Source organism: Pinus tabuliformis, chromosome 2_1 (genome assembly GCF_031772625.1).
Source record: "Pinus tabuliformis cultivar Carrire ecotype Pingquan chromosome 2_1, CPIR1, whole genome shotgun sequence".
Taxonomy (NCBI): domain Eukaryota; kingdom Viridiplantae; phylum Streptophyta; class Pinopsida; order Pinales; family Pinaceae; genus Pinus; species Pinus tabuliformis.
In genome coordinates, this window is record NC_142299.1 from 925,456,538 (window position 1) to 925,468,098 (window position 11,561).

Below are 11,561 nucleotides of genomic sequence, written 5' to 3' on the forward strand. Positions count from 1 at the left end.
TGATGAATAATGTGTGGGAGGTAGTGTTGAGGCCTGAGGGCAAGTCAATTGTGGGCTCTCGGTGGATCTACAAGATCAAGTACGCTACAGATGGTAGTGTGGAGAAGTACAAGGATAGGTTCATGGAAAAGGGGTATGTGCATAAAGAAGGGATAGAATACAAGGAGACCTTCACCCCAATTTCTAGATATACTTCTATCCAGCCAATTATACCCCTAGCAGCATGGATGGGATGTTAGATTCACCAAATGGATGTCAATACAACCTTCTTGAACAGGGTGACAGAGGAGGAGTTATATATAGAATAGCCAAAGGGCTTCGAGACACATGTGTGCAGGCTAAAGAAAGCTCTATACGGGCTCAAACAAGATCCCAAGGCATGGTATGGTCGAATTGAAAACTACTTGCAGCAAATTGGATTTGTCAAGAGTAACGCAAATCCCAACCTTTACTATTTGATGGTAGAGGATGAGCCACTCATTCTAGTGTTGTATGTGGATGACCTCTTCTTGATAGGGTCATTAGGGCTCATAGAGGATTGCAAGAGGAACCTGGCAGTAGATTTTGGCATGAAGGACTTGGGGTTGATGCATTACTTCGTAAGCTTGGAAGTGTTCCAGAAGGACAGCAAGATCTTCCTTAGTCAAGGGAGATATGCTACAAATATTTTGAAGAGATTCAGGATGTAGCATTGTAGATTCATGTCTACACCTATGATTACAAACTAGAAGAAGATCGATGCATCATACAATGAGGAGATTGACCACACCTTGTATACCTAGCTCATCGGTTACCTCATGTATCTGTTCAACACTCTCAGTCAATTTATGATGGGACGGAAGAGAGTGGATTGGACAGCAGTAAGGCACATTATGAGGTATTTGTGTGGCACAGTTGAGTATGGATTGAGATATACTCGAGGTGATGGTGTCAGATTATGTGGGATCACGGATGCAGATTGGGCAGGCAGTTAAGTGGATAGGAAAAACCACCTTAGGGTGTTGCTTTAGCATTAGGTCAGGGATGGTTTCTTGGTGCAGTAGGAAGCAGAAGTTAGTGGCACTGAGCTCTGTAGATGCAGAGTATATGGCAACTAACACAGCCACCTACAAATATATATGGCTTCAGAAATTTTTGGTGATGTGTTCAGTCAAAGGATGGAGATTACCAATATCTATTTTGATCATCAAAGTTGCATCAGGACCTCTGAGAATCCAGTGTTTGACGATAAGTCGAAATATATAGACATTCGATACCATTTCATTAGAGATTGTGTGCAACATGGAGCAGTCCAACTACAACATGTTCCCACATAAAAGTAGATTGTAGATATGCTCACAAAAGCTCTAGGGAGAGCTAAGTTTGTCTATTTTAGGGACAATATGGGTATAGTGGAGAACCCTTTTCAGTAGTAGGGACAAGAGTTTTATTTATCAGTTGTAGCGCAAATGTAGAGTTGGCATCAATGTAAGGTGTACAATAAAGTGTTAGCAACAATGCAGATGCAAGTTGGTTTAGCTCGGAATAGCATATGAATCAAAGTTGTGCAGTAGTTGGTCGACAATGGTAGGTTGCCACAGTTTTCAAACATCAAAAATGTGTATGAGAGGATCTTATGAGATCGTATAGAACACCTTCCTCGCTAAGAGGAAGTGTTAGTTTCTTATGATTGGGTAGCATCAGATAGGTGTTCTAGTCTCAACTTTGGTCAGACATGCTTACAAACACTAGAACTCTATAACCCATAAAACGTTTCAGGAGAAAACACCTAGAGATGGATTAATTAAGTAGTAATTAAATTTTTCCTAAGTCTAACTTGGGGAAAATGATTAATTAATAAGAATTAATTGAGAAAGGTGAGATTTCTCTAGAAACTCACATGGACCAACTCAGAAATGATCTTATCCATTGATGAGGATTTAATCATGGTCATCGGTGAGACAAGGAGAGATTATAATAGGAGGTCGATGGGGTTTGAGAAATATACACCAGCAATCAAGACATATTGAATTTCTCAGAGAGCATAGTTCATCTAGAGAAGAATTTTAGCTAGAGCTTGAGTGGTAGTGACTGAGGGAGTAGCATAGTGACCGAGGGAGAAACAAAGTCATTTCTAGTAGAGTTTCTTAGCAACAGAGCAGCAATATTTGGGAGGTCAAATTATTTCCTCAAAGAGGTCAAGAAGCTAGTGCAAGCAGCCACAAACCCCAATTCAAAGTGCTAGAAAGTGATTGTTCCAGTTGCAGGATGCCAAGAGATCACCGGGAAGGTAGAGCGAGACACTTACAGGGCTAGAGGGAGATAGGACGGCTCATTCAGAGCTAGCTAGTAAGAAGTGTGAATTATTTGGGCCAAGCAGTGCGCATTTGTGGCCAATGCGAGTTGTTGGCAGGAAGTGCGAATAGGGCCAGAGGGGCCGAGTTTGGTTGCAGAAGGGACGAATTTCCTCCAAATAATTTTGGAAATATATTTTGCTGGAGGATAACTAGTTTGACATCTAGATTTTGTTATGAAACCAGCTCACAAAAAGATAGAAAAGATAGATAAACGCCTTCAAAATAAGCCTCTTCGAGGGGGAAACCTCCTTTACATTACACAAATGAACAATTCTTAGATGATACAAATGAAAAGACCTCCTTTCTATATATAGGAGTCTAAGGGGTCATAATATAATCAGAGCTGACATAACAATAATAATGTAAGGGCACAATAATAACAATAGTGGGCTTCTATGCGGCACAATAATAACAATATGGGGACTACATGGGCACAACAATATAATAAGGGGGTTGTACTAATAACAATAAGTGGCTACACTAGTAGTATAGGGACTTAACATGCCCCTCTCCTTCAAAAAGTGTTGTCTTCAATGCTTGAGTAGTTCTTGATGCTTCTATATAAAATTCTTGTCCTCCCATGTGGAATCTTCAGCGGGTAAGTTCTTCCACTTGATGAGATACTATGAAATTGATCAATTTCATAGTTGTCAAGTTCTTGTTTCTGTGACTGCTCTAGGTTCCAATATGATTTTTCCTTCCTCGTCAAGTTCTGGAAATATTGTTTGAACTGGGAACTTCTGCAACTTTTCAATGAGTGGCCACACTTCTTCGTCCTTCTTCCATTCATCCCTTGCTTCGTTTATCCAATCTGGCTGGATAATAGAAATAGCACAAAACAATGCTTCCACATCTTCATCCTTTCTTGAGAGTGCATCTGCAACAACATTTTTGTTCCCTTTTGTACAGATAATTTCAAAGTCATAACCCAACATATTTGTGACCCATTTTTTTGGTTCTTCAAAAGATAATCTTTGTTCTAAAAAGTATTTAAGACTATCATGATCCAGCTTTAACTTGAAGTGTCTTACCATTAGGTAAGGTCGCCATTTCTGAAGTGCATGTAGTATTGCCAACATTTCCTTCTCATAAATAGCTTGCTTGAGATGCAACCGTAAAAATACCCAATCACCTACATCAAAACTTCTTTCACTACGATGTTGATCTACCTGTTGTTTCATTTGATTTTGCACCAAAGTGGCGTTATCCTTTAAAAGTTGGAGAACTTGTTGTTGATGCTCGATGTGATATTTCACTGCTTGAATCTTTTTCTTCTTGATATGTCCTTCTATCTTGAGAGTTTGAGGAGTGGTAATTTCTTCCACTACATTACAAGATATGGTTGGATTCATTTCTTGATGCTCAATGTGATCTTTCACTTCTTGAACATTTTTCTTCTTGATATGTCCTTCTATCTTGATAGTTTGAGGAGTGGTAATTCCGGCCAATGCATTACAAGATATGGTCAGATTCATTTCTTCTTTATCGATGTGATCTTTCACTTCTTGAACCTTTTTCTTCTTGATATGTCCTTCTATCTTGAAATTTTGAGGAGTGGTAATTCTTGCCAATGCTTTATAATATATGGTCGGATTCATTTCTTCTTTCTCTGGGGTTGGTTCCTGGTGTATATCCTCTTCTTTTGATGTTTCTTGATCCTTTTCTTCCTCCTCTTCATAATCTATGTAAAATAATTTCTTCTTGGCACACTTATGACCTTTAGTGTATTTGTTATCACAATTATAACAAACCACTTTTTCTCTTTTTTCTTCCAATTGTTGTGGTGTAAATCTGGTAGGTTTTGGAAGGCTAGCAGAAAAAACACTTCCATAATTATAGTCGTGAGTGGTGGGATTCCTTGTTTCCATAATTTCGCTTTCAATTTTTCTTGCCAACCTGAATGCATTCTCCAATGAATCAGGTTCCCAAAGATGAACCTCATGTTGAATGTTATCCTTTAAAGTTCCTATGAAGATATCAATCCTTTGCTTCTCTGGAATATCATTTACTCTTATATTCAATTTTCGAAAGTCCTCAATGTGCTCTTCCATTGAACCCTTTTGTTTGAGATTTATCAATTGGCTAAAGAAGGTGTTTCTCTTTGTATCCTCATAATATGCTATCATTTCCTCTGTGAAAATTGACCACGTGACAAGTGTTTTACGAGAAAAAAGTCCTTTATACAATAAAAATTGATTTGGTTCTAAATATAAAGATTCAATACGTACCTTTTGTAATAGTTTCACCTCATGTAGATCAAAATATTGCTCCATCCGTAGTATCCAATTTAACAGATCCTTGCCATCAAATTTCCTCATATCGCCTTTTCTTAATTTTAGGAGCTCAATATTGAAACGAATGTAACTCTATAATTTCAGATCTCCAATTTCTAAAATTGTGTCTTTCAGTAGCCCTCTGAGTCCTCTTTCTAACCCCACAAGTATGATCAAGATTGGATTATGCAAGGAAGAGTTATGTCAAATCTCCCACGATGACCTGATTATAGACTAGTTCAATAGAGTAACCTTGTACGAAGTGCCACGTGTCAATGTTTCAACCTTAGGTCCTGAAACCACTATACAGAAAACTACAGTCCGACCTCTTTCGATAACTTCTTACGAACTTTCAATCTAATGCTCAAAGAGAAAGTTATGACAATTTTCCCAAGGTCGCCTATTTCGCATGTAATTCGAGAGCCTACAAAAACCCTAAATATCTTGGACTGAATCTCCGAAAATATAATAAAACAAGATCTGAAATTTGGGACCTAGCTTGACCATATTTTCGTGTCAAATGGGTTTTAATTTCAGAGTCAGAAATTTTGTAGAAAAACAATTATAGAGAAAATGCCACGATGACCTATTTGAGATGGAATTATGGAGCTTGCAAAAACCCTAACTTCCTTAGATCATATCTCTGAAACTATAGTGATACAAGATCTGAAATTTAGACCCAAGGTTTCAGCAAGTTGTCATCTCAAATGGGTTTTTTTTTTAGATTTTGAAACATTGCAGAAAAAGTGTTATAGCAAAAATTTCACGATTATCTGTTTGGAGCAACGAAACCCTAGAATCCAAAGCTCTGATACCAAATGTTATGAAACCAACTCACAAAAAGATAGAAAAAATAGATAAATGCCTTCAAAATAAGCCTCTTCGAGGGGGAAACCTCCTTTACATTACACACATTAGCAATTCTTGGATGATACAAATGACAAGACCTCCTTTCTATATATCGCAGTCTAAGGGGTTATAATATAATTAGATCTGACATAACAATAATAACGTAAGGGCACAATAATAACAATAGTGGGATTCTATGGGGCACAATAATAACAATATGGGGACTACATGGGCAAAACAATATAATAAGGGGGTTGTACTAATAACAATAAGGGTTACACTAGTAGTATAGGGACCTAACAGATTTGTACTCGGAATCTTTGTTGCTGCATAATAATAAAACCCTTATATGTTGCACTGGTTTTCCCACATTAGGTTTTTCTGGGGACAATTGTCCAAAAATAATTGTGTCAATTTTTATGTGTGTTTGCATCTATATTTCTCAGTTCCTATTTATTTTTTGCGGCATTTTTATTGTGAATAAATTGCAATGTGATTAATTCATTATTTTTTCGTAACAAAATAAACTGCATAATTAATCCAGTTAGAAGTATTAATTCTAGTTGTTACATTTCAAGGAAAATTTCACACACATCATCCATGGATGGTAAATTGTGGGTCTCTTTACACAATTTCCATGTATCACCTACCAATCTAATTTATCAAAAAAACTAGTAAAAGAAACAATCCTCCACCACCCAAGTAAAATACAAAATATTGTTAGAAAATGAATTATATTAATCTCCTCTCACTTGGTAATAACTAATATTATTCAAAGGCGAGGGTTTGGATGCATAGGGTAGCATGTGATATTTCGAGGTTGCAAGTGGCGAGCAGTTTCATATGTTGTCAAAAGTCTTGAGATAGTGGGGAGGCAATGAGAGAAGGTGGTTCACAGGAAGCACAGTCTAATTGGGACATTTTTACAGTGGGTAAAATCATTTTACCAATGGTATAGGGTTTTACTATGGAGAAAAGTGGACATTTCAGTCATGCCTCTGGTGGTTTCCCCCTTCCATGGGAGTTAGAGACAACTTAGCACATCCAAGGTACTGATAAGGACTCAATTAAAGCCTTCTCGGTGGGAATTTCGAGGTTTTCTAAGCTTCTAAGAAGTTTCATGGATCCAGACGACCTAAACGTGGGGGTCAAGCTAATTCTAAAAGAGGGATTTTTTGGAAGTTTGGAACTGTGTCAGATGCGAGGGTTTCTTGCAATGGAATACTCAATGGGAAGATTCTAGATCTCCCTACATTGGCATTGACAAAGGCAGAGAGCATTCCCTCGACTGGGCTTCTTTCGAACATGCAAGGATGGACGATTTTTGTGAACCCTAATAAAGGGTTCCATTAACAAGCCTTTGAAAGCAAGAGGGGAAAATGGGGTCAAGATTGTACGACCCTTCTCGGCAGCTAAAAAGGGGAAGAATATTTTGACAAATGGACTAATTAGGGATTCCTTGGAGTAAGGGTTAGCGGGGGAGTGGAGTAAAGAAGAAGATATGGGTGATAAGATTCAAGAGGGAGGGGACATAGATCTTGGTCTAGGAACATAGACTGAAGTGTGACAAGGAGGAGGTCAAAGGAAGAGGGAAAAAAATTAATAAGTTAAGGGCAGGAGTAAAGAGACTGGTTCTGGGATAAGATGTGCGGGTGGAGGAAACCCTAACCATGATAGAGACAGTCATCATAGGGAAGGCCATGGTTCCTTACCTTAAGATTAAATTACTAAAGGAATGGGTAACTTCAGAATGGGGGAATACTCTGGCAAGGGTGATAAGGCTGGTAAAGCTAACATTGGGTTGGCTCATGATGTGGCTTGAGAATGTTGAAGTGACTTCATGGATGCTTAACAAGAATTGGAGAATTTATTTGACTCTAGTAGTTCTCAAAAGATGGTCTCATTTTTTATGCCAACAAGGAGAATTTGGAGAAGGTACTAGTCTGGGTACGGTTTCCAGGGCTCCCAATCCATTTCTGGACTTTGGATTTATTTAAAGTTGTTGGGAACATGTTGGTGGATTTCTTGGAGGCGAATATGTATTTTAAGTAAACAAACATTCTTACGATGGTGAGAATTATGGTCAGCTTGAATCCAGAAGAGGGGTTTTTCAAAGACCCAGAGATCTATCACTGAGGTTTTTCTTATCAGTAGGATCTAGATTATGAAGGGTTGACCTTCTGTTATAGGAGGTGCCACAAAAATGGTATGTTATGAGAGATTTCCCTCTCCCGTATAATGGTAAGAGAAACATGAAAGTGAGAGGGGATGAGGAGTAGTCAGGGTTCCTTGAGACAGAGATGGCCACTCAGTCAAAGTCGTATTCTCCATTTACACAAGATGATGTGGGTCATCCCGCAAAGGCCTAGGCTCAAATGGACACTAAACCAATGAGTATGGAGGCTACAGAGGAACCAAAGGAGTGAAAGGATGGGGAATCTTCGAGAACTGTGGACATGACACCTCTAAGTAATGGTACACTCCCTACTCTTGAATCTTGTATTACTAATTCCATTATAAATCTAGAGATGGGGTCTAGTCCTTCTAGTACTCAAGTATCTTCGAGTCTGTGTGTTGATACTCATCCTCCCATGATGTTTACGATGTGCCCTTGCCCAACAATCCTCATACAATGTTCTTCCCTTAGCCCATCAATGCGGTATGCTCTGAGGACAAACTTGGGGAGCTCCTCCCATTACAATTTATGATCAAATTCTAGTAAAGGGGTAAATGGCAAAGGGATAGGGGGTATGGGGTCTATGTCTCAGCTTTTGGTCAGGAAAGGAACGAGAGGTTGAAAATCCCATCTATTCAAAGAAAAACGGAGAGCTCAAATGGACATAGATAATGGCAGAAAAGTGTCCATTGAAGGGGCGCTTGGAGCAACATCAGCCCTTGAGAAGGTTATACCATGATTTTTCTATATTTTAACTGTAGAGGGTTGGCTAGTTCACCCAAAAAACTAGCCTTCAGGAGACTCATTTAGGCGGAGAGGCCAGATATAATCTTCTTATAGGAGACATTAGGGGATGTTGATAAAATGTCCTAAGTTTTGAACTCCCTTTTGTCGGTTTCATCCTTTTTTGGGTTGAATTCAAGAGGGAGATCTGGGGGTAAATAAATAGGGGTTAATTTGAAGACTATGAAACTGATTAATCACTAGGGAGATTTAGTTTTTTAGGATTGGAAGTCTTCCATGCAAATTTGGGGATAAATATGATCAATGTATATGGTTTGCGTATGGAACGCGGACCTTTCTGGGAGAGTCTGATGAAGAAAAAATACATGAAGCAAGTTAATCTTATAGTGGGGGGTGATTTAAATTTCTCCTTGAGGAAAACAGAGGTTTGGGGTCTCCATGCACATCCTAATTCTATGTTATATTTTTTCACAAGGCTACTAATGGAGAATGGCTTACTTGATGTGAATCTACTTAAGTATAAACCTACTTCGAGGAATAAAAGAGTAAGGGAGGCACTAGCGTCAAAATGCCTAGACCGCTTCCTTATGTTAGAATTTCTATTAGAAAAAATATATATATATTAAAAAATAAATAAATTTGGCAGTGGGTCAGGTCTGGAGGAGCATCTAATCATCATCTTGTTTTGTTGGAGCTGAAAGATGGGGCTAGGAATCTTGCTAGCCCCTTCAAATTTAATTCATCATGGTTACAAGAGGAGGACTTTTGGGATATGATGATGGAGACTTCAAGAAGTCATAACCAAAAGGAGGATAGGCCTATTACTCTTCATTTTGTCAAGAATCTGAAAAGAATTAAGCAGGTATTCAAGCAATGGTCCTATTAGAAGAGAATAAAGGATGAAGAGGAACTCAAAAGAGTGGAGGATGAATTAGCTAGGAAGGAAGGAGAGGATGGGGGAGGTTTTATTACAGAGGAAGAGAAGAATATTATTATTGGGTTGGAGGCCACAAAACAAAAAATACTAAAAGACATGGAGGAAACCTAGAGATAGAAGAGCAAAGATATATGGTTGCAGAGTGGTGACAAAAACACTAAATTTTTTCATAATTATGCTAAGGGGAGGAAGAGAAATAACACAATTTGGGAGTTGGATATGCCATAGGGGGGAAAAGCTACCTCCTTCATTGAATTAGCCACTTTGGCCAAAAATCACTTCGGCAATCTATTTAAGGCCCCTTCAGAAGCATCCATTGCAGAGGTGATCCTTGTTTCACAATCCTTTCCTTGCTTCTCGAAGGAGGAGGACAACATGATATTAATGGAGTCAGTCACAGACAATGAACTATAGGGGGTGCTCCAAGGAGCCTAGGCCCGGACAGATGGATGGTGGAGTTCTTTCTCAACCTATCTGATATTTTTGGAGTTTATTTTCTCAAGGTCGTTGAGGATGATAGTATTTATGGGAGGATCCTAGATTATTTTAATTCAACCTTTATAGCCCTCATTCTATAAGTCAATAATCTTAGATCCTTTGAGGACTTCAATCCTATTTCATTATGTAATTGTATTTATAAGATTATTTCCAAGATCATAGCAAACCGAATGAGGTTGATCTTGTCAAATAAGGTCTCTAAGGAAAAATTCAGTTTTTTGGAAGGGAGACAAATTCATGAAGCCATTAGAGTGGCTCAAGAGGGGTTACACAGTCTTAAGGTCAGAAAATTGAAAGGGATAGTAATCAAGATAGATCTCTCTAAATCATATGATAAGGTCAACTGGACCTTCATATGTTTAATTTTAACTCATTTGAGTTTTGAAGTACCATTTATAAATTAGGTAATGAGTTGCATTACTTCAGTTTCATCCACAGTTCTAATCAATGGAGCAACATCTCCCTTCTTTAAGGCACAATGTGGGTTGGGAAAGGGATGCCACTTGTCACCTTTTCTCTTTCTTCTGGGGGGAATAGGGGCTTAGTCAACTATTACTTGAAGCAAAAAGAAGAGGGGACTTGAGGGACATAGAGGTCGCAGATGGGCTTATCGTCAATCATTTGTTGTTTGTTGATGATATTACTTTGTTCAACAATGGATCTCGAGAGGATATGATAACCCTCAAAGAATCTTTGATCCTCTTTCAAAAAGCCATGGGAATGTGTAGAAAAACCACAGAATTATAATATGCTAATATGAACAATCTGAAAAACATTTTCTTTTCATATAGACACAAAATTTATCTACTAAAATTTGCAACGGAACAGGAACAAAAATAAATCATAGTCACACAGTAGAAAAACACAATATTTTTTTATAGGGAACCAAACTAGGAAAACCCTCTGCTTGCTTCATAATTTTATTGATAGAAACTAAGGAATTGATCTCTTACAAATATAATTGTTTCAATCTATAACATACACTTGTCTTTCTTGCTTGATTTAAGCTTGAAACCCTTGCATAATTTTATATCTGTGTTGCCCTCTATCAATTTGTGCACAAGCTTCTCTTGCACACTCTTCCTCTCACAAGCTCCACACACAACCCTATGCAAATTTCTCACAAACCTGTGAGCTCTATTGTCTTGTCTCACCAACCTATGTTCACAAGACAATAATCAAATTGTGCCTTCGTTCCTCCTTGTAAGAACTTTCATTAGGTTATTACTAGCAAGTTCTATTTGAGTAAAGTCGAACTGTTGATTGACTAGTTAACAAAAGCTCACTAGTTGTGTCAACTCATCCTTCCTATAATTTAGGATATTGACCCAAGCAACTTCACCTTTACCCAAAATAAATCACACTAGAAGGAAACAAACTTCGCCTTCCACTAATTAGCACTAGTCAACTCCTTCTTACACTCCTAACCTTTAGGAATTCACCCTAAATTTTAGGATTTTGTCCTACTTTATAGGAATTAGCTCCTAACTCATAGGAACTTGTGCATGCTCAAGGAAAAACTCATTGTGGTTCCTTTTATGAAGGAACAAATCAAGGAACCATTTATAGCTATTATTTTCAACAGAATGCAATTCAATGTGCAAAATTCCACAATTTCTTATCAGGGGTTTCCAGGAAATAAAATTAGAAGTTTTAGGGTTTTATTTCCTTTTCAAATCAAGCCATTGCAGGAAGGGCTAAAATACTTAGGCTTACACTTAAAGCCTAATATGTATAGGAAAGAGGAT